General features: G+C 34.3%; 1 pseudogene across 1 annotated transcript; it reads right to left on the reverse strand.

The window, feature by feature from the left end:
- Window positions 1-9,136: 9,136 nt before the first annotated feature.
- LOC114184630 (protein SRG1-like) lies at window positions 9,137-23,490 on the reverse strand (annotated as a pseudogene). The gene is made up of 6 exons (XR_014994855.1): window positions 23,233-23,490; window positions 22,911-23,141; window positions 18,241-18,249; window positions 14,385-14,395; window positions 9,713-10,036; window positions 9,137-9,337 (listed from the first exon to the last, which is right to left on the reverse strand). The product of XR_014994855.1 is annotated as a protein SRG1-like (transcript).
- Between the last annotated feature and the right edge of the window lie 1,891 nt (window positions 23,491-25,381).

Consider the following 25,381-nt stretch of genomic DNA (forward strand, 5'->3'; position numbering starts at 1 on the left):
AGTTTAAAATAAATAATAATTGTTTACATTTTAGATTATAATACCAAATAAAATTTCATGAGAACCAACACATTTATTAAATTTACAAACATTAATGAAACCTAGTTGATAATATTTAAAAATATTTTTCAAAAAATATAAATGAAAAACAAATATTCAAATTAAAATATATTTTAAATGTTTGTTTACTTCAATTTTTTAAATTCTAATGAATTTCTTTTTTATACACTAATAAAAGTTATAATAAATTATTTAATCAAAATGATACAAAGAACAAATAATAATCATAATAATAAAAATATTAAAAAATTAAAAAATGTTTACAAGCAATTTGAGAGACTATTGAAAGAAATCGTATAAAGGAAAACAAATGTATAATTAAGGGTATGATAAGTTGAAAAATATCTTAGAGATCTAAGAAAACTTTTCAAATATCAACATATATACTCAGTAGTTGAGAAATAACAAAAAATGTTTTAGTGAAATAAAAAAGTTATTCAAATGAAACAAAAACTAATAATAAGAATAATAAGTGAATGATTTTTTTTATATTACCTAGTAAACGAAATGTTTGTGTTATTAAATACTTAAATTGAGAGTATTAAACATTTTTATGTGAAATAAAAATATACATTAAATAAAAATATTAAAAAATAATAGAAATATTCAAATGTGAGACATAAAAAATTTTAATTAACATACATATTTTTAACATAATTACATAAAGATTATGATAAGATGAAAAATATAATTGAAATGCAAATGAGTTTCATGACAAACCAAATAATTAGAATAAATAAACAATAATATATATATATATATATATATATATATATATATATATATATATATATATATGTGTGGTTATTTAATTAATTAGGAATATTTTAATAATTTAAACGCGGACGGGTAATATGGCGGGGATATGTACATCCCCATACCCATCCCCATACATGTAAGATCCAGGAAAATTAAATAGTTATCTAATTAATTATTTAATTAGGACGGGTAATGAGAACATTTAAAGCAATAAATGTGAGGAGCTATGATGTGGAAAAGTGCTAGCTCATGTGGTTGGGAGTACCTTATGGTGTGTGAGGACTTGGGTTCAAGTCCTATGTGTGCCACTTGGATGTTATTTAAATTATGTGTTTTTGTGTGTTTATATATTGAATGCGTAGTGTAATGATAAACTCCTAAAATTGTAGGAGTTATCATGAAATATGAATTGGTTGAGTGGTTATGTACTTAAATTGTTAATTGATTGGTTATGGGTTCAATCCTTGCTAAGAACAAAACTAATTTTCTTTTTGGCAATTTTGGGTTGCATGGTATTGAAGGGAGCTAGAAACCTAGCTGCAGATGTAGGCAGTCCAATGGGTAAGAAACCATTCAATAGTGGTTCATGAGTAGTCCTTAGCAATGATACTTAAGGTATTTCCGTTTTAGTATTGAGCACATTTATTTTGGGTGATAAGTGAGAGAGAAAAAGGCCAGTTGGAGAGGCAAAGAGTACCACAGTGGGTGTAAGGGTCGAATAATAGATTTTCAGAAGGGAAAAACTAATCGTAAGAGGGTGGAGTGGCTGGAAAACATTGTGGACGTGCAAGAGAGGGTTAAGGAAGCTTTTTGGATTAGAGATACATCAAGAATTCGTGGTTTAGCAAGAAATTCCAGGTAAGGGGAGTTGTTTTCGATGCTTTAGATACATATACATTGTATTGTGCTTTGGTGATTGAAACTACATGCCTTTCACCTGTTTTTCTGCACTGTTCGATTGGGTTTCTAGGTTTTTGCCAGAAATCGCCTGGCGGTTTGATCCCTACCGCCAGGCGGCTCATCAGAGGTGGGCGTCTGTTCTTGTTTTGGCTTGAACCGCCTGGCGGCGATGAATTCCTGCCAGGCGGCACGACAGCGTTCGCGTTCCTTTTGATGTTTTTGATGCTATTTGTACAAGTGTGTATGTGGTTTCTGTGATTGATGTGTGTGGGTGTGATTGAATACTTTGCTGGACCGAAATTGAATACCAATTTGAAGTATGGCAAGGTTAAGAGACGATTGTGTATGAATCGATTGGGGTTACACATGAGTGTAAACATAGAGACACCTTTATGAATCAAATTGAGAATAGAAACTAGCGCGTAATGTAGGTCTGTTGCGTCTTGATGACTGGAATTGATAGGAATGGAAACTGGAAAATGGATTGGGTACACCATAGGAAATGGGAGTCTGCGCTGCTGCAGAACACTAGTGTACCGCCTGGCGGCGTGCTACTTGCCGCCAGGCGGCGATGGGTGCAGGTCTGGCTTTATGTGTTTAAAAGAGGGAGAAAATGATGGAAAGGAATAGAACTTGGACGAGTCATGTTTTTTTTAGTCAACTATTGATAAAACTGTATGAGATAATTAAGCTGTAGCATATAACTAGGGAAATTGGATTAATCATGAAGGTATGAGCATGGGGTGGAAAGATTGTAAGAAGGTTAGTTTGTAATAATAAGAATAAGATTTTAATGACAAGTCACAGGTCTGAATGAACACACTTGTTGGGGTCGTATCGCTGGAATACGAGATAGTGAGATTAAAATTCGAGGTAATACTATGATTTGCGTACAATGAATTATAAAATTAACTGAGTAGAGAGTGTGGTACTGTGATAATGCCATCTGAGCAGGGAATGTGGTATGAGGAAAGGTACTGTGTGGTTTCATTAGGAATTTGGAGAACTTATGGTATAGAGTTGGAGGGAATTGATGAATCGTAAGAGTGATAGGGAAATTGGGAATGGGAGTTATAGGCAATACGATCAGTCATGAGGCTGGTTAGGAATTCAGAATGAGAGTGGGATTAACCAAGGTTGTTTTGTTACTTTGGAGATATTAGGAGAGTGTGAGTTACTATGAAAGAGAGGTGAAATCAGTGAGTGGTACTGTACTGTCACGGCGCCTGGCGGCTGGATTGGGTGCGCCAGGCGGTGGAAGACCCATTAAGGGGGTCTGTAGAGGCTGGCGCCTAGCGGTGAGGTGAGATCCGCCAGGCAGACGCGAGGCAGCGAGCTTCTGTTTGAGGACATAGCGCCAGGCGCTTATGTGGCAGGTTATAAACTGTGTGTGTTGTTTTAACTGATAATGATGCTTTGCTTGGATCGAGAGATGCTGTGCCATGAGCGGGTAGGTTCATGGATGGCGGTTGACATGTGATGATATGAGCGGGGAGGTTCATATCCAGTTACTCTCACGTAGGGATACGAGCGAGGTAGGTTCGTATGTTCCGTGCTCACGTTGAGAGATGCCACGTGCGGGGAGGTACGGGGGCTGGTGGATCACATGTGTTGGACTACGGGCGGGCAGGTCCGTAGAGTAGGACTACGAGCGGGGAGGTTCGTAGAGGTAGGACCACGAGCGGGCAGGTTCGTGTGAGCATCATGTTCCCGAGTCCAAGGCTAACTAATTGTATGATTAGAAGACTGATAAGTCTTGGGGTTAAGGTCTTGGCCAAGAATTATGTAGAATGGATATGATGGATGTACACTTTATTTTGAATACTGTATATCTCTTATTTTATTTTTCTCAGCTCACCCTTTCTTGTTTGTGTGTTGTGTATGGCGATAATCGTGTGATTCATTACACGGGAGCAGATGTTGATACAGGTGGTGCTGAGGATATTCAGATGGCAGAGTGAGGGCTAGCATGGGATTAGAGCTAGGATTTTCTCTTATATGTATTACTTTATGTTTTATTATAAACACGAATAATGGGAACTTGTAACATTTGACTGATTATGTTATAATTTTTGGCGCATGCGTTCATGAAATTAATTTTCCCGCATTGGGATTTTTATTGAGATGACTATTAATGTAATTATTTCTTTTATTATTTATTTTTAAGTAATATTCCCTAGGGATGTTACAATACACAATTGAAAAAGTCAGAGATTCCCCATACCCATACCCATACCCAGTTAATGCGGGGATTCCCCGTCAAAATGGGGACGGGTTCGGACAATACCCACGGGGACGGATTTATTTGCCATCTCTAGTGGTGGAGTAACGGTGTTAAATGGGGTGTCACGTGTGAGCTTCTGGATTTTTTGAATTTTTTTTTTGATTTTTTTTTGAATTTTTTTTGAATTTTTTTAAAATTTTTTAAAAAATTAAAATTTTGCCACGTGTCAATCTAACATCGTGTCATGTGGCAGTGACAGTGCTACGTGTCATTATTTGGGATGTGTCATTTTCTCATTCTCAATTTGGTCCCTATATTTTATTTTTTGTCTCAATTTAGTCCCAATTTTTGTAAAAATTATGCAATTTCGTCTCCCTCCAAATTGAAACCAAAATTATAAAATGTTATACAAATATTTTTATTAAATTTGATTTTTTTGTTCAAATTGATATTTTTATTATATATTTTCAATAAAACCAAGTTTATTTAAATTTGTTTCACATTAAATTTTACTTAAAATTATTTATAAATTTTAAATTTATTTATTTTTTATTGTTACATAAACTTGTTAATTTTTAAAAAATATTATATAATTGTTATTTTTATACTAACTAAAACATTTGTATAGAAATTATTGAATTTTACACATTTTAAAAATATGCAATTATTTAAAATATAAATTTAAATAAAAAACAATATTAAAGTATAATGTAATAAAATATCAATATAATTTATGAGTTTTTTTATTAGTATTATTTTCTATTAACAACTTTAAAACAATTTTAAATAAAGTTTAATGTAAAATATAAATTAAAATAAACTTAATCTTGTTAAAAATATTTACTTGAAATATCAATTTTGATAGAAATATTTGTGCATATTTATATAGAAATTAAATTTGGTTTCAATTTGGAGAGGGACAAAAGTGCACAATTTTTACAAAAATTGAGATTAAATTGAGACAAAAATTAAAATACAAGGACCAAATTGACAATAACAAAATGACACCTCACATAATAGTGACATGTAGCACTCTCATTGTCACGTGGCACGATGTCAGTTTGACACGTGGCAAAATTTTATTTTTTTAAAAATTTTAAAAAAATTAATAAAAAATAAAAGAAAATTCAAAAAAAAATAAAAAATTCAAAAAATCTAGAAGCTGACACGTGGCACCCCATTTAACACTGTTACTACACCACTAATGGAAAGGACTTGATTGGATCAAATTTCCCAAAATAGGAACCATATTGAGATAAAAAACAATTGAGGGACCAAATTCAAATTTTACTACAAAAATTGGGACTAAAAGTATAATTTAACCAAAATTTTGATAAGAATAATAAGAAGAATATTAAGTGTGTTGTATTTAGAAGAAAAACTTTAAACATCTCGTCAAGTGAAAAAAAAATCATGATAATCATAGTAATGATTGGATCACAAATGCCAAAAAGAAAAATCATGATAATCATAGCATTGATTGGGTCACAAAGAGAACTCAATACAACAGAAACAACAAGCACACACATACTCTCTCTAAAACGACATACGACAAACATCAAGAAGTTAAACGATACAAGAATTTGATTCAGGAGAAAACTTTCATGCATCAATATATAACGCAATTGCATATAATATCATTAAAAGAGGAAATGACAGCTCCCCTAACTTGGTACTCCTTGCTCAAACTTGATGATTTTAGAGTTTCTTCCTTGATCACCAATGTCTTCCTTTGCTCTTCCTCAATTCAGCTCTCCTTCTCACTCGCTAAACACTATTGTTGCTCTGCATTTCCTCTCCTCTTAGTACTCACCAAAAGCATCCTTCAAAACACACTTTATCCCTCTTAATTTTCCCCTTAGCTATCCCTTAATTGTGGTTTATTGCAAGAAAACGAAAATGCATTGAAATTGGGTTTAATTGCCATTCAACAACTATTATGAGATGGTTTTCCAGCCCTTCCATATGCTCTTCAAGATGGCTAGGGTTTTCTGATCCCCTCATTCATGCCAAAAATAATTTTAGCAAGAATAAAACTTCATCCATATCTACCAAGGTTCTAACCCATAACCATGTCAAAGTCAAGTCAATGCACCACCATCAAGCCAATTCATGTTTCTTAACATTTCATGCGCACCATGCCTTATAACCTCTTATCCCACAACCATGCTTGTATGCAAAATAATTAAATAATAAAAATAATCCACAAATGGCATTCACAATACTCAAACCCAAGTCCTCCCCATACCATCAACATACTCTACCCCTTAAGCTACCATTGTTCCTTATTTTCTCTCTGCACATTAAATAACTTAGGGGTTTCCACTATCGCATTTATTAAATAAATAGTTATTAATTTATTTAATTGTCTTGGGTCTTACACTTTGTGTGCAAATTTTTTTGGTAAAATGGCCTACAAAAATTGTGAGTTTCTAAACTTGTTTTTGGCCATTCTTTTGGCATCCGTTGTGCTTGCGAGACACTTCGTTTTAGCACCTACTTTGTGTTCCAAATTTTAGTTTTTTTTCTTCATTGTAATTGTGGCCTACTTAGGTACAAGGTGTTCAATCCCATCTCTTAAGTAGAACCTTTCTCACCTATAGTGAAACGCTTTTAGTGGTAAAAGTGTTGAAAGTTCTAAGTGCTTTCTCACCTTGCCTTAGGCCCCATAGTTTAGATTCATGTTTTCACGTTGCATAGTGCTTGATTTGTGAGACCAAATTCTCTAATATTTTGCCAATTAGGGGTCCATTTTTAATGTTAAATTTTCTTTGTTTTGTTTGTTTGTGTGCTCTGTGTCAAGTGATTCTATCTACTTATTACTTGAAAATTTGTGTGAACTTTGAGTACTTTTGCAAGTGTAACCTTGGCAAGGATTAGCCTTGGTACTTAAGAAGTCCTTGAGAGTCACCTCGCTAACTTGGAGGTACACTTGTGCTAGTCCTCTTCTTTCACCCTTTTATGCAAATGCATAAGTTCCTTAAATCACCATGAGTACATATTCATATAGTCCTAGGTAGCATAAGCATGGTAGTCTCGAGTTGCATCATACATTTCATAGTGACATTCCATTCTTTGGAGAGGATATAGGTCCAATATAATTCATAGATTGGATGTGGGATACAGAGAAGTTGGTGCAATCATTCTTTAATAAATATAGTCAGTCTGACATTCTTAGGTATGTTATTTCTAAATTTGTAGGACGTGCATATGAGTGGCGGCATAAAAGGCAATCTAGAGTAGAAAAGGGAAGAGAATCATGCATTAGAGGTTTTTATGAGTTGAAAACATGCATGTGGACCACATTTGTTCCTTCTTCCTTGGGTGAAATTGAACCGGTGCCAAAAAGGGTTTTCTACTTTGGTTAAAAGTTAAATTAAGGACATAAGTTTTATTAGGGTTCAAAAATGTGAATCAATTTTCTTCTTCTTCTTCTTCTTCTTCTTCTTCCTCGCGCCTACGATTTCTCTCATCCCGCCTTGCTTCTCGCGCCTGTTGCTGTTGTTGCGTTCCAGCCACTCACGCCACCATAGGTCTGCTGCTTCGTCTACCTCACACTACTACGTCACACCGTTGGGTCTCCTTCCCCACCAACGCTGCTACAATCCACGGTGTTGTTGTTCATGGTGCAAATTTAGGGTGAACGTTGGTGGTTCTGTCTTTGGTGACCGTTTCGAGACGATAATGGACTCATTGATGCATGAAGGTGCGAGTGGCTGAGGTTCCTAGGTGGCGTGGTGGTTTTCGGTGAATCGAAGATGGATAGCGGCTTCCATGGTGGTTCGAAGGTGGTGGAAGAACCTAGGGTTGATTTTCTATCGAACCATACTTCGGTTCTCATAAGAACCGGGTAGAATGTGGGGTTTCTACTTTGGTTCACACCCGAGGCCAAAAGCTGACCCTATTTGGCCTCGTCCTAATATGCCTCGATTCTGAAATCAGGGCAGAATGGCAAAAATAATCGCTGCCAAATCCCTTTCCTACACTAATATTAAAAGAATATCAGTAAAATCAGTTATCCCAAGTTGGTTACTTCAATCACCAAACATAATATTTGAAGAATATCTCAAAGATATTGACCTTCGTAAGATTAAAATATATATATATATATATATATATATATATATATATATATATATATATATATATATATATATATATATATATATATATATTCAAGATATTTCAGCACAAAATCAAGTACAAAATTGTAGGCTTAGTCTAATTCAAAAACTCTATAAATAAGAGGTCTGACAGAGGTGAAAGGCACAACCCTTTTGGCAATAAACACTCCTTTTGGGGAAAAACCCCCCTCTAGGAGAGAGGAAGACACACTTTGATAGAAAGAAACTTGATCTAAATTCTTTTGACATTAGAAGGACATTCTGAAGGTTGGAAGCATTCAATTCGATCATCATTCAAAGTTCAGTATGTTTAGGAGTAGCTAACTCTCTCATTCATGGGGTTGGGTGTAATTTATTCTTAATTCTGTATGAATTCTTCATTCAATATATTTATTTTCCATCATCTCTTATATTTTATTCTTGTTTTAACTACATAGTCTATTATTATTTACATTGTGTTAATTTTTGTTTATTATTTACATTTAATTTAAAATTTAGTTTTTTTGTTATATAAACTAAAAATGTTTTGTTCTTTGTACATTTATTAGCAAACAATCCATTAAATTTAAATCACGTCAGTTTATGTGGGACCGATATCTAAAGTTGTCCGTTGTATTAATTTGGTACACTTGCGAATTACACAAGATACTTTAATGGATTAAGTGATATTGATACTGTGAGTCATGAAGACAGAGTTAAGATCATTGACATCTTTTATATATATATATATATATATATATATATATATATAAACATATTATTTTTTGCTGGTAAAAAACATAACAATAATTAGAATTTAGAGTGTTAATGTAATATGACATGACAAGAAATGTCTAAAGCAACGATAAAGATAATAAAGATCATAATATGTGATAGATAATAAAGATCCCATATTATGCATACAAATATTCTTTACATAAACCTATTTTGGATTATCATTAGATAGAACTATGATGTTATTTTAACTTGTCTATTGTTCATACAACCCTTATAACTGGTGCGAATATATCTTCTTTCCTAAATAGGATGCTCTATTCTCATGTTGTCTCTGTTGGACTTTCCTTCAAGTTTTCCACCAAAATAGTCTTTAAAATACCGATTCACTCTGATACTCTTGAACTGTGGTGGGGTATGATGAGTAATCAAACATGGCCAAGGACCAATGACAATTCTCTAGGGCTATAGAATGTTCCAAATGAAATTCTTTCCTTCTCAGAGTTCACTGTTGCTCTCGATGCTCAACACTTCGATATGTTCCATTGGTAATAATCTAGGCCATATAAAACATGCAAAATTGGAAGTAAATCTCTTTAGCAGTAACTTCTGTAGTATAAGTATGAAATACATTTTTTTTTTTGTTTTAGATTACTTTCTACCATGTTTCTGACCCTTGGTTCTGAAGTTTGTAATTTTCATTCATATGATGAATACAATGGCTTTCGCGTACCAACAAAAAACTGGTTAAAAATTGAAATCAATCATTATTTTTTAAAAGCCCAAGTGACCAAAAATTTTTAAATAAAAAATGAAAATAACTTTTCAAAATTTAAAAAGCTATTACGAAATCTTATAATCAAATAAAAGATTATAAATATATGAATATGTTAATATATATATATATATTATAAATGAATGAATAATTTACCTCCTTATGTCACCAACATTGACAACAAAGGCATTAGGTAAGGGTTTAACAGGAATCCACGTGCCATCTTTTCTTATCTGCAATCCTTCTACTTGATTGACATGTAAGAGGATGGTTAGAGCTACTCCATCTGAATGATTTGTTAAACCAATGACCTTTTCTGGTTGAGGAAAAGGCGGATAATAGTTGATCCTCATCATTTGTATCCCATCTTCAAATAATTCTCTCATTTCCCTTTCTTCAATCTCCAAAGCTTTTCCCATTTGCCCAATTATGATCATCGCCAGATCTTTCATTTTTTGTGAGTATAGCTCTAGATTCTCTCTGCATATCAAACATTACTTCTTTTATGTTAGTTTCCAGAATTTTAGAACTTCAAAATATTAATCAATTTAGAATTGTCTTTTAATCTCACATCAGATTTGATCAATTTTGATTTTTATTTGTCTCAGGTTCTGCTAAGGACATTAGACTATTTAATAGCATTTTATTGGAAATGGAGGTTGGTTATGAAAGATAATGGACTATGCAAAGAAATTTTAGAATCCAAGTATGGATTTTGGAGAAACATGAATGATAAGGATAATATTACACATCAATCAAGATGGAGGAATGATTTGAGGTCAGTGTGGGAAAATGGGGCTAATACAAAGTGGTTTGATGAAAATGTGGTGTGGAAATTTAGGACACATTCTAAGATTAGTTTTCAAAATGTTAGATGCTTCGGAGATTCTCCTCTTATGTATAGCTTATAAAAGGTTGTATAGTAGCCAAAGAGAATAATGCTTTGCCATCGGCCTAACATTTAGTTTGAAGCCGACATGAATAAAAAAAATAAAAAAATAATAATGAAGAAATAAATAAAAATAAAAATAAAAATTGTAACGTCCCATTTAATTATTAAGCAAAAATAAAAGAAATGTCACACAATAATAGTACTGTAGCGTAGTCTTGGGGTCCTTAACACAATCCCTACAACCTGGGCACACCACGATGCCAACGGGAAACCAGATACAAGTTTAACAAAAGGGAATAGAGCAACAAAGTGTAAAACAATACATGGGCCATAACCCTAACGAAAACCATGAAGAAAATAAAATCCAGTCTCGATGGCTAAGCAGCGGAATCTCCATTTCCTTGCTGACCACGAGAACCTCGCCCATCTGCTCTCATCAATTAAATTGATGATCATCGCAAGAAAGAAGAGCCACATACAAGACAACCATACAATAAACAGGGTAAGCTAGAGCCAACAACATTTTCATCATACAGTCAAACGTAATTTCACCATCCAATATCCATACAACAACCAAGTATGTTATGACTTTTCAATCAATACACTACGACTCGACTCGACTCATCCGGATATGTATAACTTGGTCGAATTCAGCAGATGCTTGCACTTGTGGTGGATACCTCTACTCACCCCCAAGTTTCTCACCCCCGAGCTATGTGTTACAAGAATACAATGAATCAATTTCCTTCACTACAAGGTTAGCCCTTAATGAATTTCAGGTCTCCTACTACGCTCACCACAGGAGTTAGTCCGCTCTAGGTGAGACTAACTGACCTCTTAGAGCGTCAGGATGCAACCTTCCCTTGAATCCTTACCTAGTTATACAGATGGGGCACCACCATGGACACCTACTAATAGGGGCCATGGAATTACGTCCCGACCACTGAAGCGCGACCCTAAAAGTCTCACCTAGAGACTCCAAGGAATTATGCACTGACACAGATCAACCATATTCATACAGGCAAAGAATATTCACCATGCATAGATATACATTAATCGTACCAACCTTTAAAGCCAATGCCTTTCATGTTTCAGGCCCAACCCATTTCAACTCATCATAAACCATCCATGCATAAAGGATTTTCATCTCATCTCATTATCATGTCACTTTAATAATACCCATCTAATTTAGTTCACATGCCAATACTCATACCAAATCTATCATTTATAATTCATGAATCATGCTATGTATACATCATACTCCATTATATACATGTCCCTCATCATAACATTCATACCCAAACCAAAACCAATCATCCAAGAATAAACAAACATCCAAACACAGCATTGTCTCGCCCAGCACCTCGCTCAGGCTGAAGGGTCTCGCTCAGGCGAGACAGTCTCGCTCAGGCGAGTCCCCCTCTGCCTAGGCGAAGGCTCAAAACAGGAACAGGAAAACAACGCGGGATTTTGCTTAGGCGAGACCCCTCTCGCCTGGGCGAAAAAGCTGGCCGCTTGGGCGACACTTGGCGAAAAAGGCTTGGGCGAGCCTCCGCCAGACTCGCTTAGGCGAGTCCGACTAGCCTAAGCGAGGTTATCAGTCCTCGCTATAGCCTCACCTGCAACAAATGCATCATTCAACCCAGCCAATCACACAAAGCATCTCACAATCCGAGAACAACGATTATTCCATACAAACGATTCACAAGCTCAAGAACAGGCATAAAACACAACTTAGACTCAAACACTAACTTCCCGTACTTGGAAAAAGGGTTAACAGAACCTTGACAACACGACCGCGAGCACTGCCACCCTTGGAACGCACTAATGAGCTGAAAATAGAAGGTACACGGGACAAAGGGGCGGATTAACACGAAACCCTAACTGTGAAATACAAAGGAACAACAATGGAACTCATATGATCTAGAAAGGGGCACTTACGTGGAGTAGGAACTGGTTCCGAGCTAGTTCGAGAAGGCTTGGGGAGAAACCCTAGTAGAGCGTCCTGTGAGAGCAAGGGGATGACAGCTGGTTTCTGAAAGAGTGAAAGTGTACGCATTAGGGCAGACTAGGATCAGATTTATCCTTTGGGTCAGCTCTTAGACCCATTAGATTTGGGGCAGCCCTATAAGTTAAAGGCAGAAAAGAATAGGGCCTTAAAAAAATAAAAATAAGTAAGTTTGTTTTTGGAAATTTTAATTTTCTTTTTCTAAATAATAATAATAATATAATAATATGATAATAATAATGAATAAATAAAAAAAATTGTTTTAATCCTTTGTGTGTTTTCTTTTACATTTTTTTTACCTTTTAGCCCAATATATTTTATCCATCCACACCACATTTTCTTGCAACCAATGACAACCTAATATTTTATATTCGCATCCCCACTCTATGTTTTGCTCCAAATCAAGAAGTTAATAATGTGATTCTAATAATTAGAAGCAGAATTTTGCTAATATTTAGAATCATTCTTGTTGATCATGTCTATCAAGACCCAATTTCGTCCTGATGAATAAATTTATTTAAATTTTTTTTTAATTAATGGAAAAAAAAATGTGAAACAAAATTTTCTTCAAAGATTTTTCAAACTTTAATTTTAGAAAAAAAAAGAGAGATTGAAAAATGGAAAAAAAAAAAAGAAGAAGGAAGAGCCCAATTTGTTATTAATTATCACACTCCTTTTCATGAGCCCAACAACTGAAATATTTTATACCCTTTGTTTTTGATAGAGAAATTAGTCATATGATTCTAATCATTAGAAACAATATCTCTTCAAATGATAAGAATCAATATTACTAAGTGGAATTGATTTTGTGCTCTAATTTGTTAATGATTAGAATCAATATTACCGATCTTGATTGATTTTGTGCTCTGATTTGCTGCAATTTGATCTCCATAATGTGCTGTTATCATGACCAATTTCTTCTTATATTGTTCATTACAATTAAGGTTGAGATTGCAATGATATTGCAATGTGTGGGTATAAATACGCACTTTATCATATGAAAAAGGAGACCGAAAAAAAAAATTCTCTACACTTCTCTAATTCTTTCTCATCACCACTCCTAGATACACAACTACTTTTTTATCTCTCTCTCAAAACAAAAAAAAAAATATTGAAGGAGATAAGAATCAAAAGAAAGAAAGAAAATATTCTCTACACACTCTCTTTCTGTCTCATTACCATCCACACAGACACATCATTTTTATCTCTCTTAGAAAAAACACAAGAAATATTAGAAAAGGAGGTAAGAAAAAGAAAAGAGTAAAGGTGAAGAGATATTGAATTTTTTTCATCTTTTGATTTTGTTTTTTTCAATTTTCATTTATTTTTTTAATCATAAAAAATAATTTTTCCCTTTCTTTAGTGTCTGCCCGACCACTCGTGTCGCATGACATCCAATTTAGACTTTTGTTTTTTCTAAAAAATATACAGATCATCTAAAAAAATAGCTTTCTTTGTTTACTCTTTTATATCTATTTGGTTGCTCACATCGCAATGACATCCACAACCACTTTTAAATAACTTTAAGAAAATATTAAAAATTTATAAATGATAAAAAAACAAAAAAAATAAAAGATAAAAAAAAGAATTTATTTCAAGTGTTTGTCCAGCCACTCGCGTCGCGTGACACGAATTTTAAAATAATTCAAAATACAAAAAATTTAAGTAAAAAGGTTTTTAAAAATATCAAAAAATTCAAACCATTTTCCAAAGAGTTTTCCAAATAGTTTTTTTTTGTAAAAGAACTACGTAACCCTGATTCTCCATTGTAAATGGAAATACTTAGGAGCGAGGATTAATCCTTGTCGGGCCCAAAAGAAAATTGTTTCTTTTGTACATCCTTTTATTTTTACTTTTGGGGAAAATTAAATATTTTGAAAACCACATCTTTTTGCATAATTAATTAAAGGTATCGTATTAGGACGGACGCTATGGGGTGCTAATACCTTTCCCACACGTAACCGACTCCCGGACATAAAATTTGGTTTTTAACATTCTATGTTTGTGTGAGTCCCGTTTTCTAATACTTTTTTGGGTTGACCCATGATATGGTTACAAGTTATAATATATAATTGTATTGCACATGAAGTCATAAGGGCTGATCACATGCCATCTTTTTATATATTAAGTATTTATTTTTAACTTTTTAGTTAACCATTTACAAATAATAAAATAATAAGTTTAATCCTAGACGTTATTTCCTAATATTTTATTTATTCATTTATTTATTTTCCTAATGTTTTATAAATTATGGATATATAATAGTCATACTTTTTTTTATATCCTATCTTATTTTGAAAGTTTTTTTTTAAATAATAATAAATAAATAATTTAAGTACACTTTTAACTTTTAAAAAGTATAAGTGCTTGTATGACCGTTCGTGCCGTCTTAGTACTTAATACATTCAATTTTCTATAAAATTACTAAAAAAAATACAAAATTTATAAAAAAAAAGCAATGTCAACGTCTTTGAACAAATTGTTTTCAAAAAGTTTTTTTCATAAAGAACTACGTGACCCTGATTCTCCATTATGAATGGAGATATGTAGAAGCCATGATTAATCTTTGTCGGGCCCAAAAAAACAAAAATATTTTTTTGTTTCTTTTGAATTTTCTCTTTTTATTATTTCGGAAAATAAATATTTAAAGGAGACTACATTCATTTGTATTTTAATTAAAAGTACCGTCTTAGGACGGACGTTGTAAGGTGCTAACATCTTCTCTACGTGTAACCACTTCCGTACCCAAACTATTTTCGTAGACATTGCTCTTTTTTTTATAGTTTTCCATAGTTTCCTATAATAACTATGGTAACAACTCTAAACCTCTTTTTTTTATTTTATTTTTTTGTTTCTCTTCTTTTCACCATTCCATTGTGCTATTATGAATTGTGGTATTGTTGTTTGTGTCATGAAGGAGGGTTACAAATTTGTGCTCATAGATTTGGTGTTGTTGTTGCTGTTTGTTTGTATTTGGTGTTATTGTTTCTTTTGCAAATTAATTTTGATATTATATCATTCTTTGGCAGATTTCTTGGCGTGAACAAAGCACTGAGTGAGGGTGGTAATTTTGTGGTTGCACCGGTGAGGGAGGTAAGTGGGTATATAAATATATTCATGTGTTGTTTGCAAGAGCCTCAAATTGATGATATGTGTATATTCATGTGTTATTGTTTATATGAATGTTATGAACATATATACCAACAATCTCTCCCACACAATCTGTAATTTGTTTCTGAATTTGTGCTTTGTACAGTTTGGCTTAATGCACTTTATATCTATCATATGGACTGTTATTGAGAATATTGTTGTCCTTTCTTCTCTTAGTATAATTTGACATTTCTGTTTTGTGTGTGTGATCTGTGAAAGTGTGTTTATATCTCCAATGGAGTTTATATCTCCAACATATACTAGATGCACTCAATATCTAGAAAGTACAAAAACTATTTTAGTATAGAAAGTACAAAAACTATTTTAGTTTGCTTTCTATTGTCATTCTCAAGCATTGCCTTTGCTTTGCTTTGCATCAAAGACCTTCTTCATCCTACCTAGATGAATTCAATTTTTTGTGAGGCATTCCTACGTACAGATTCCTAATGCCTAATTGAATGTATGTAGGTGTTTGATAAAAATGCCTAATTGAATGCAAATTGTATAGACTACTAAAGTCAACAAGAAAGAAAATTTGACTCTAAAACCTGAAAATAGACTACTAAAGACAACAAGAAAGAAATTTTAGCTAAAATGGTATGCATAGTCATAGGACTTGCATTCCAATTAGGACATTATAGTTTGGTTAGTATTTGGATATCTTACTTAATCAGTGAGATATATCCCCACAATGTCATGATCATAAGCAATAGATAGGGACATATATGTCTCCACTATCACAAATGTAACACTGTCTATCTTTGCCTTGTCACAGGACATGGGCGAAGTTCCCAGCCACCATCGTTGGGTGTATGACCGTTGTTACAGTTGTAGGAGAGGCTTGAAGGAATCTTTTGTGATTGGAGTTTGAAAAGTTTATCCAGACGGCTCGTCAATATAAATATTATGCTCTTGAGGGAGGGATTCGATGTCCATGCATCAAGTGTGAATATACTCGAATTTTGAAAGACGAAGAAGTTAAAGTTCATCTATACAAAAAAGGATTCATGCTAGATTATTGGATTTGGACATTTCACGGTGAAGAGGTGCCATCTGTTTATTTGGGTGAACATGAAAGACGTCTTCCTAGTTCAAGCATGGTTGTACCTACCTCTGAGATGAATCAAGCAATGTATATGTCAGAGATGTTGAATAATGCTTTTGGCTAACATGCTTCATTTGAACAAGATAACGATAGTTGTTTAGAAGAATCTCTAAATGAACTCACTTAGAGGTTTTACAATTTATTGGCAGAGGCAAATGAACCTGTCTTTGAAGGGGGTAAGGGAGTCAAAGTTGTTTGTATGCATTAAACTTCTGGCCTTCAAATCGAACTGGAACATTCCTAACCAAGCATTGGACCAAATGGCAAAACTAATTTTAGATCTAACACAACCAAATAATCCTTTGCCCAACAATTATTATGAAGCAAAGAAATTAGTTTCAAAGTTAGGATTGGAATATAAGAAGATTAATTGTTGTGTGAATGGATCTATGCTTTTTTACGATAATAATAATGGAAAAAATGATTCATCCTTGCTACAATGCAAATATTGTGGGCAACCACGATACCGCACAAAACATCCAAAACAAAGGCAAAAAAAACCAATACCATTGAAGTCCATGTTTTACTTGCCTATAATTCCAAGACTGCAAAGAATGTTTGCTTCAATACAAACAACACAACATATGACATGACATTATGAGAACAAAATAGAAGGCATGCTATGTCATCCATCTGATGGGGAAGCTTGAAAGCACTTTGATCGAAAGCATCCATCTTTCGCCAGTGATCCCCGTAACATTCGACTTGGTCTACGTATGGATGGATGTAATCCATACATTCAGACATCGTCATCCCCTTATTTTTGTTGGCCAGTGATTGTTACTCCATATAATCTTCCACCTGAGATGTGTATGACTAAGCCTTATATGTTTTTAACATGTCTTATACCAGGTCCATCGAATCCAAAGGCATCTATAGATGTTTATCTAGAGCCCTTGATTGATGATTTGAATAAGCTGCGAAGTGGTATTTGGACGTATAATGTTTCAAGGAAGCAAAATTTTCTAATGAGAGCAGTTTTGATGTGGACTATTAATGATTTCCCTGCATGTGGGATGTTATCCGGTTGGAGCACACACGGTAGATTAGCTTTTTCGCATTGTATGGAGCACATTAAGTCATTCACATTAACTTATGGTCGGAAAAGTTGTTGGTTTGATTGTCATTGTCGATTCTTGCCCATAGAGCATCCGTTTAGGAGAAACAATAAGACATTTCGGAAAGGAGAAGTTGAGAAGGATGGGCCACCTCCAAAGTTGACCCTATCACAACTATGGCGAAGAGTCAAAGATTTTCCAAAAGTGACTGAAAGTGGTGTGACAAGGATGAATGGGTCTGAAGAATGGCATAATTGGACTAAAAGAAACATCTTCTGGGATCTTCCATATTGGAAAGATAACTTGCTAAGACATAATCTTGATGTGATGCACATAGAAAAAAAATTTGTTGACAACATCTTCAACACAGTGACGAATGTAAGTGGCAAGACAAAAGATAATGACAAGGCAAGAAGAGATATAACTTTGTATTGTCGACGGAGAGACTTGGAGTTGCAGTCACATTCTAACGGGAAGTTGCTGAAGCCAAAAGCAAATTACACCTTAACAAAAGATGAAGCTAAAATAGTTTGTCGTTGGATCAAAGAGCTTAGAATGCCAGATGGTTATTCTTCTAACTTGGCAAGATGTGCAGATACTGAAAAAGGTAGTATTCATGGTATGAAAAGTCATGATTGTCATGTCTTCATGGAGACATTACGTACTTCCTATTGCGTTTAGCTCATTACCAATGCATGTGTTAAATCCTCTAATAGAAATTAGTCACTTCTTTAAAGATTTGTGCTCAACGATATTAAAAGGGGATTCAATAAGAAGATTGGAGGAAAATATTTCACTTATTCTTTGTAAATTGGAAAGAATATTCCCTCCAGGATTCTTTGATTAAATGGAGCATCTACCTATTCATCTTCCATACGAAGCATGGCTTGGCAGACCAGTGCAATATAGGTGGATGTATCCGTTTGAAAGGTGATATGATTACTATATTTTGTATATCATGTTCATGTCCTTCCTAATGTATTCCTTTAGTTCATATAGATTTATGGGGAATCAAAACCTTCTATAAAAAACAAAGCTAGAGTAGAAGGATCAATTTGTGCAGCTTACTTGCATCGTGAGACCACGCACTTTTCTTCTCATTATTTTAAAAACTTCATGTTGTTACCAAGCAATCGTAGGAATGACACACAATGGCAAAGTGAAACATCTGAATCAACATTATTAGTGTTTCAACAAGTTGGTCGTCACACAGGCAAGGAGGCCATTCATTGGCTAACTGATGTTGAATTTAACTCTACTCATGTTCATGTGTTGATCAATTGCACTGAAGTTAAATCTTATCTTGAGTATGTTCTAATCTAATTTTTTACAACGTCACCGGTTTTGTAATGATTTTAAGCAACTTGTATATGTATTGTAATGATTCCTCTTAACAGTTCTTTCTTTGTGGCTTAGCAAATACCTCAAGCAAATGTTCCTGCCAACATAAATTCAAAGTTTCCTTACTGGTCCAGAAATCAAGTTAGTATGGTCCTGTTAATTAATGAAACCAACTTGGTTAACTTGATTTAACTCTCTATTGTCAAATATTTGTAGGTTTATAACGAGCCATTAAGTCTTAGAAATCAAGAGCTAAGGGATTTGGCAAATTTGCCCATTGGATGCGTCAAAGAATGGCACACATACTTTGTCAATGGGTACAAGTTCCACACTAAAGCGTGGTCGAACGGAAAGAAAACAATTAATTGTGGTGTGTACGTCCAGGGCCTCACTGAGGGTGGTTATGATGATTTTTATGGGATCATTCTTAAAATATATGAGTTAGAGTACAACACTTGTACTTCTCCAAAGAGAGTTGTTGTTTTTTATTGTGAATGGTTTGATCCTTCAAGAAGACGTACAAGAGTAGATCCTAGGTATAATATTTTTGCACTCCAAATAAGTTCAAGATACCAACCATTTGATCCATTCATTCTTGCAAATAATGTTAGACAAGTGTATTATGTGCCATATCCAGCATTTCACATTGATAAACGTGGGTGGTGTGTTGCAATACAAACCAAACCTAGGTGTCGCATTGATTCAAATGATGTAGAAGAGGATATCGCCTACCAAGTTGATCAAATGTCACATGCCAATGAAATAATTCAAGTAGAAGGTGTGTCTAGGTTGCATGACTTTGATGGTGATCCTGAAGAATTGTAAGGACCTAGACAAGAAGATGAAGACGTATATGATAATGAAGATGGAGAAGAATAAGAAGAAGAAGAGGAAGAAGAAGAAGATGATGATGAAGAAGAAGAAGAAGACAATGATGATGATGAGGGTGATGATTAAAGAAGTGTTTGAAGCCATTTGCATTGAAAATTAGAGTTGTATTATGACTTAATTGAATGACAAGTGTATTAGTTAAATATTTATGATGCTTTTCATTTTCTTGCAAATTTTAGATTATAATTTTATTGATACATGATTAAGATTTCCACTTCTTTAGCATATTCTCATAGTTTAAATTTCACTTAGTTTTCAATGACATCCGGAGGTTCATCTAATCTTGATAAAAGGAAGGAGATAGTAAAATGTAAAGAAAAGAGGGTGCCAAAAAAGGCCCGCTATGTTCTGAGGATTCCTAGCATTGTAGGATCCACATCCATTCCACCCCTTGCCACTGGCACCCATAATGCACCCATATAGTCCCCCTCTCCAGCTGTTGTACCATCACCATCTCCATCCACCCCTCTTGTGGTACCCACACCACCCCCTCTTGTGGTACCCACACCACCCCCTCTAGTGGTACCCACACCACACCCTCTAGTGATACCCATACCACCACCCCTCTTTCATCTACAACAACCTTCTCCCTCATTGTCTGGTGCTTTGCACAATATTGCTATACCTTCCCCATCATCAGTCCCTTCTCCTAATATTGTTGGCACCTCAGATACTATTGATGTTGTTGATGTTGACCCTCCTCTTCATGAGCGACCCATGATTGAACCGTTTAATCGAGGGTAATACTTTCTATCAAGTTAAAAATTTATTCCATTACAACTTGTGTTCTTTTGTATGACTTTTGTTTAATGAATATGCAGGTTTCTTCCTTCTAGAGTTACTTCCCAGGCCATCACACGGTCTATTAAGCAACAATTTATGACAGCTTGGCCGTCATGGGGAGCAATACCTCCAGAAGAAAAAAAAACATTTTTGGCAACGTTTTAAGGTAACACATCATCACTCTTATTCTCTTCTCATTCCTTCTGTAGGTTAACATTGAACTATCTTTTCACTATTATTGGTGATTTGCACTTTATTCATTGTCATAGAGGAAGGTGCAGTGGAAACTTGAGCATGAAGCAAAAATTCATAAAAATTTTCACAGTAAAGCATCTCATAGACTATCTGAGATGTTTAGAGAGGCTAGGAATGCAAGCCAACGACCTTACTGGCTTGGGGATGATGTTTGGAATTATTTGCTGGCACATTGGAATTCTCCTGCGTACCGTAATAAGTGTGTGACAGCCCAAAGGAACCGAGGTTCCGAAAAGGGTGGAATGGGGGTTCCATTACCACCCATGAACATGCCATTCATATGGTAAACAAACCTCCATTCTTAAGTTATTGGAATTGTATCATTTTTAGAATTTTTGTATATGTATTTTTTTGGTTATAGGCAAAAGAGCTAGGATGAGCTGCTCATATTGATGAGGTGTTTCAACAAACTCATATGCGCAAAGGAACTGACCAGTTTGTTGATGAAAGATCTCGGAGGACATATGTAAGCAAACACTTCAAATTTATTATAAGAAAACTTTAATTTTTATCTTCTTTAACTAATTTCTCATTATTTTATTTAATATAGGAATAATTTGAGAATAGACTTTCATAGGTCAAATCTGAACAAGGCTCATGTGCTGGTGGATCACAAGATATCATTGATGATCTTGCTGCAGATGATACGATTAGGACAAAGTGTTGGGTTGAGGTTGTCGGGGCTAAGAATAAAGGAAGAATATATGGGACTGGAGAACTTACAGGTATAAGCAATGGCATGAAGCCCCAATCTACTGCATCCACTTCTAGTGCTGAAGAAGTTACCTTCCTCAAAAAACGACTACAAGAAACTGATGAAAAACTAAAAGCAACTGATCAACGATTGCAAGAAAATGATCAGGCTTATGCAAAATTGAAAGGTCAATTTCAGACGTTATAGAACATACTCCTCACACTTATGCCTCTTGACCAACAAGTCCTTCGACAGGCTGTATCCAACCTAACACAGTCTCAGCAACAGCCTGCACCTGCACAACCTATAACAATCCAACCAAGCACTAAGCAGCCCGACCAAGTGCAGCCCAACCCAATTCTAGACCTTGAAGACCCTACTGATTCTGATGACTATGTAGGTTATTAGAGTTTATGACTTATGACATTTATATTTAAAATTAGTGTACATTTGACACTGTGGTGTGCACCAGAGGTTATGTTTGATTGTTTATATTGAATTTGGAAGTTTCTTGTTAGACATCTTGTATGAATTTATGTAGTCTATATGAGTGATTTGTAAATATGTAGGTCTGTACTGAATTGGCAGGTTTGATTGTGTTGAATTGGTTGGTCTGATTAGTTAAATTGGTGTGGTAAATTAGACGTTACAAATGACTCTACAGTGTTGTGTTTTCTAATTGAAAGATTTACCGATGGATATATCCGTTGGTAATGTGCACAAGATAATATTTTCATGAGTCCATTTCCGAAGGAATTACCTACGGATTATGGTCGTCGACGGCCACAAATCCATCGATAAATATTACAGACTGACCTTTTATCGACGGATATTTGCCCGTCAAAATTCTGTCGGTAAAACTAAATTACCGACGGATATTGTGCTTTACGGACGAAATATGACCGTTGGTAATCAGTGTTATTTTTGTAGTGATATTTCATTTTTAAATTTGAAATATTAGAATTAAATTCTTACATACGAAATAAAAGTATAATTATATGCTTTAGTTTTAAACTATTTTTAAGTTTTTACAATCACCTTTCTTTGTGGTCTTACTACTACTAAATCCATTACCTCAATGAACCATAATATATATCACATAAACAATACCCCCTCAACATATAAAAAAAATCTGAACCATATTATTCTGAATTTTTTGAAATATGATATCACTAACCTGAAATGATAAGTCGGGCATTTTGGATTTGGTAGGAAGGGTGGTCATGTAGAACATATCATTCCAATCAAGCTTTTGATCTTCACTCACAACAAATAATTGCCCAAAACCCTCCATATTTTCTGAAGTCTACCAAAACTTTTTCTTCTCTGACATTGGAAGGTTGAAGAATTCCTTAATCTCCAACTTTATTTTCTCCACCAAAGAAGAGCTCATGCCATGGTTTATAATCTAAAAAATATTAAAATTGAAATCCATTAACTGTTTGAGATTATATGCCTTCCAAATAAATTGAAGAATAAAAAGAGAATATTAAACTAACCTAGAAGAATCCCCATTCTTTGCAAGCAAGGTGAAGCTTGGCCAATTCCGAACTCCAGATTCTTGAGAAAGCAATTTGTGCATGTCAATAACAGGAATTTGAAGGGTGGCATGAGATTGTTGAGAGATGAGGAGCCTTTATTTTTTTATGTTGAGGCTGAAGGTATCTTTGTGGAACGTTAGATACACTTTCTTTAGACAACTCTTGAACTGAGGGTACCAAGAGTGAAGTCCCTGATTTGTTGAACAACTTTTCCATACCCTTTTGCCTCAAATAAACAACACACTTCCACTCTTAATCTCTTCTTCATTATAAGACCCCGCCTTTTTATTATGACTGGCTGGGATGGAGATCTATTAACTCTCCTTGGATTGATATTTCTATGGATTTTGTTTTGGGTCTCCTAAGGTCCAAAGGTGGAAAAAATTCTATTTTTGTTGTGGTTGATAGGTTCTCAAAGATAGCTCACTCCATTCCTTGCCACAAGAGCGATGATGTCAATCATATGGCCAATTTATTTTTCAGATGGGGATGTCAAATTTGTTAACTATTTTTAGAAGGTCTTATGGGGTAAGTTAGGTACAAAGCTTCTCTTCTCTACAACTTGTCATCCTCAAATAGATGGCCAGATAGAAGTGGTAAATAAAACTCTTTCGCAACTCCTTAGATGTTTTGTAAACAAAAATTTGAAAACTTGGGAGGAGTGGTTACCTCATGTGGAGTTTGCTTATAATAGGGTAGTTCATTCTACTACTTAGAGGTATCCTTTTGAGGTAGTATATAGTTTTAATCCTTTAACTCCATTAGATTTGTTACCTTTACGGGATATTGATTCTATGACTAATAACGATGGACTTGCCAAAGCAACCTTTTTCAAGAACTTGCATAAAGAGGAAAAGGCCCAACTAGAAAAAAAAGATGGAGAAGTTAGCCTCTAAGGCTAACAAAGGGAGGAAGCAAATCAAGTTTGAACCTGGCAATTGGGTGTGGGTTCACTTTAGGAAAGAGAGACTTCCTTCTAAAAGGAAATCTAAACTTTTACCAAAAGGAGATGAACCATTTCAAGTTCTTAAAAGAATCAATGACAATGCCTATCTCGTTGATCTACTTGAAGATTATGGGATAAGCTCTAGTTCCAATATTAATGACTTGTCTCCATTTGATGTAGGTTCAAAATTAAGGACAACTTCGATTCAAGAAGGAGGAAATGATAGAGGACTATCCCTACATTCCATACAAGAAGAACTTGAAGATGAACCTTTATAATTCAAAAGACCTATAACAAGGGCGAAGAGCAAGAGATTGAAAAATCACATCTATTCAAGACTCTTAATACTATAAGCAACTGCAAGTGGAAATTCAAAGGATATGAAAATCATGGCTTGGAGCACTTTTGAAGGATAGTTATTAGGAAATTAATTTATATTTTTAAACTTTGGGTTTTCTTTTAGAAAATAAGTTATGTTTTTGGGCTTTGGGCTTTCTTTTATAAATTAGTTTATGTTTTGGTTTGGGTCTTCTTGTAGGGTTCTTAGGTTTTCTTAAACTCATGTGCTTATATATAGAGGTACCAAAAATTATTGTAGACACTTCTAGTCATATATTGAATTTGATTTCATTAAAGAGAGGATTCTCTTTGTTCTTGGCTTAGGCCTCCGATTCTTATCAAATATTAACATCTTTATGGCGAATCTTCACTTGACTTATCAATCTGCTAGATTGTGGCATCCTCCATCTTTGTCTTATTCCACGTTCTTCTCTGATTTATTTGTGTCGTGCCTCTTGAGGATTCAAATTCAGAAATGATCATACTCTTTCCTGGATAGGATCGTATCAGAGAATTTCCAAGTTTCCAGAATAGTTTCGTACTAAAAAGTGATCTTTTTACCTTTCTTTCAAAAATCACAACATTTATAGTCAAATGGTTACGAAATTCGACAGGTTGATTTTCAAATCAATAAGTTGATTTTCAATTAAAAAATAAATCAATTGATTGAATAAGTCATAGTTTAGGACTATTGTAGCTAACCTTTTAACCTGTTAAAAATCTATTCAATAGATTAAACGACACATTTTCACTTGTTGAAAAATATTTCAACAGATTAGAAGACACAATAACGACCTTATACATCTAATAAATGCTTCAAGT

Source organism: Vigna unguiculata, chromosome 5 (genome assembly GCF_037176805.1).
Source record: "Vigna unguiculata cultivar grain cowpea cultivar isolate G323 ecotype 2 chromosome 5, ASM3717680v1, whole genome shotgun sequence".
In the NCBI taxonomy this organism is placed as follows: Eukaryota; Viridiplantae; Streptophyta; class Magnoliopsida; order Fabales; family Fabaceae; genus Vigna; species Vigna unguiculata.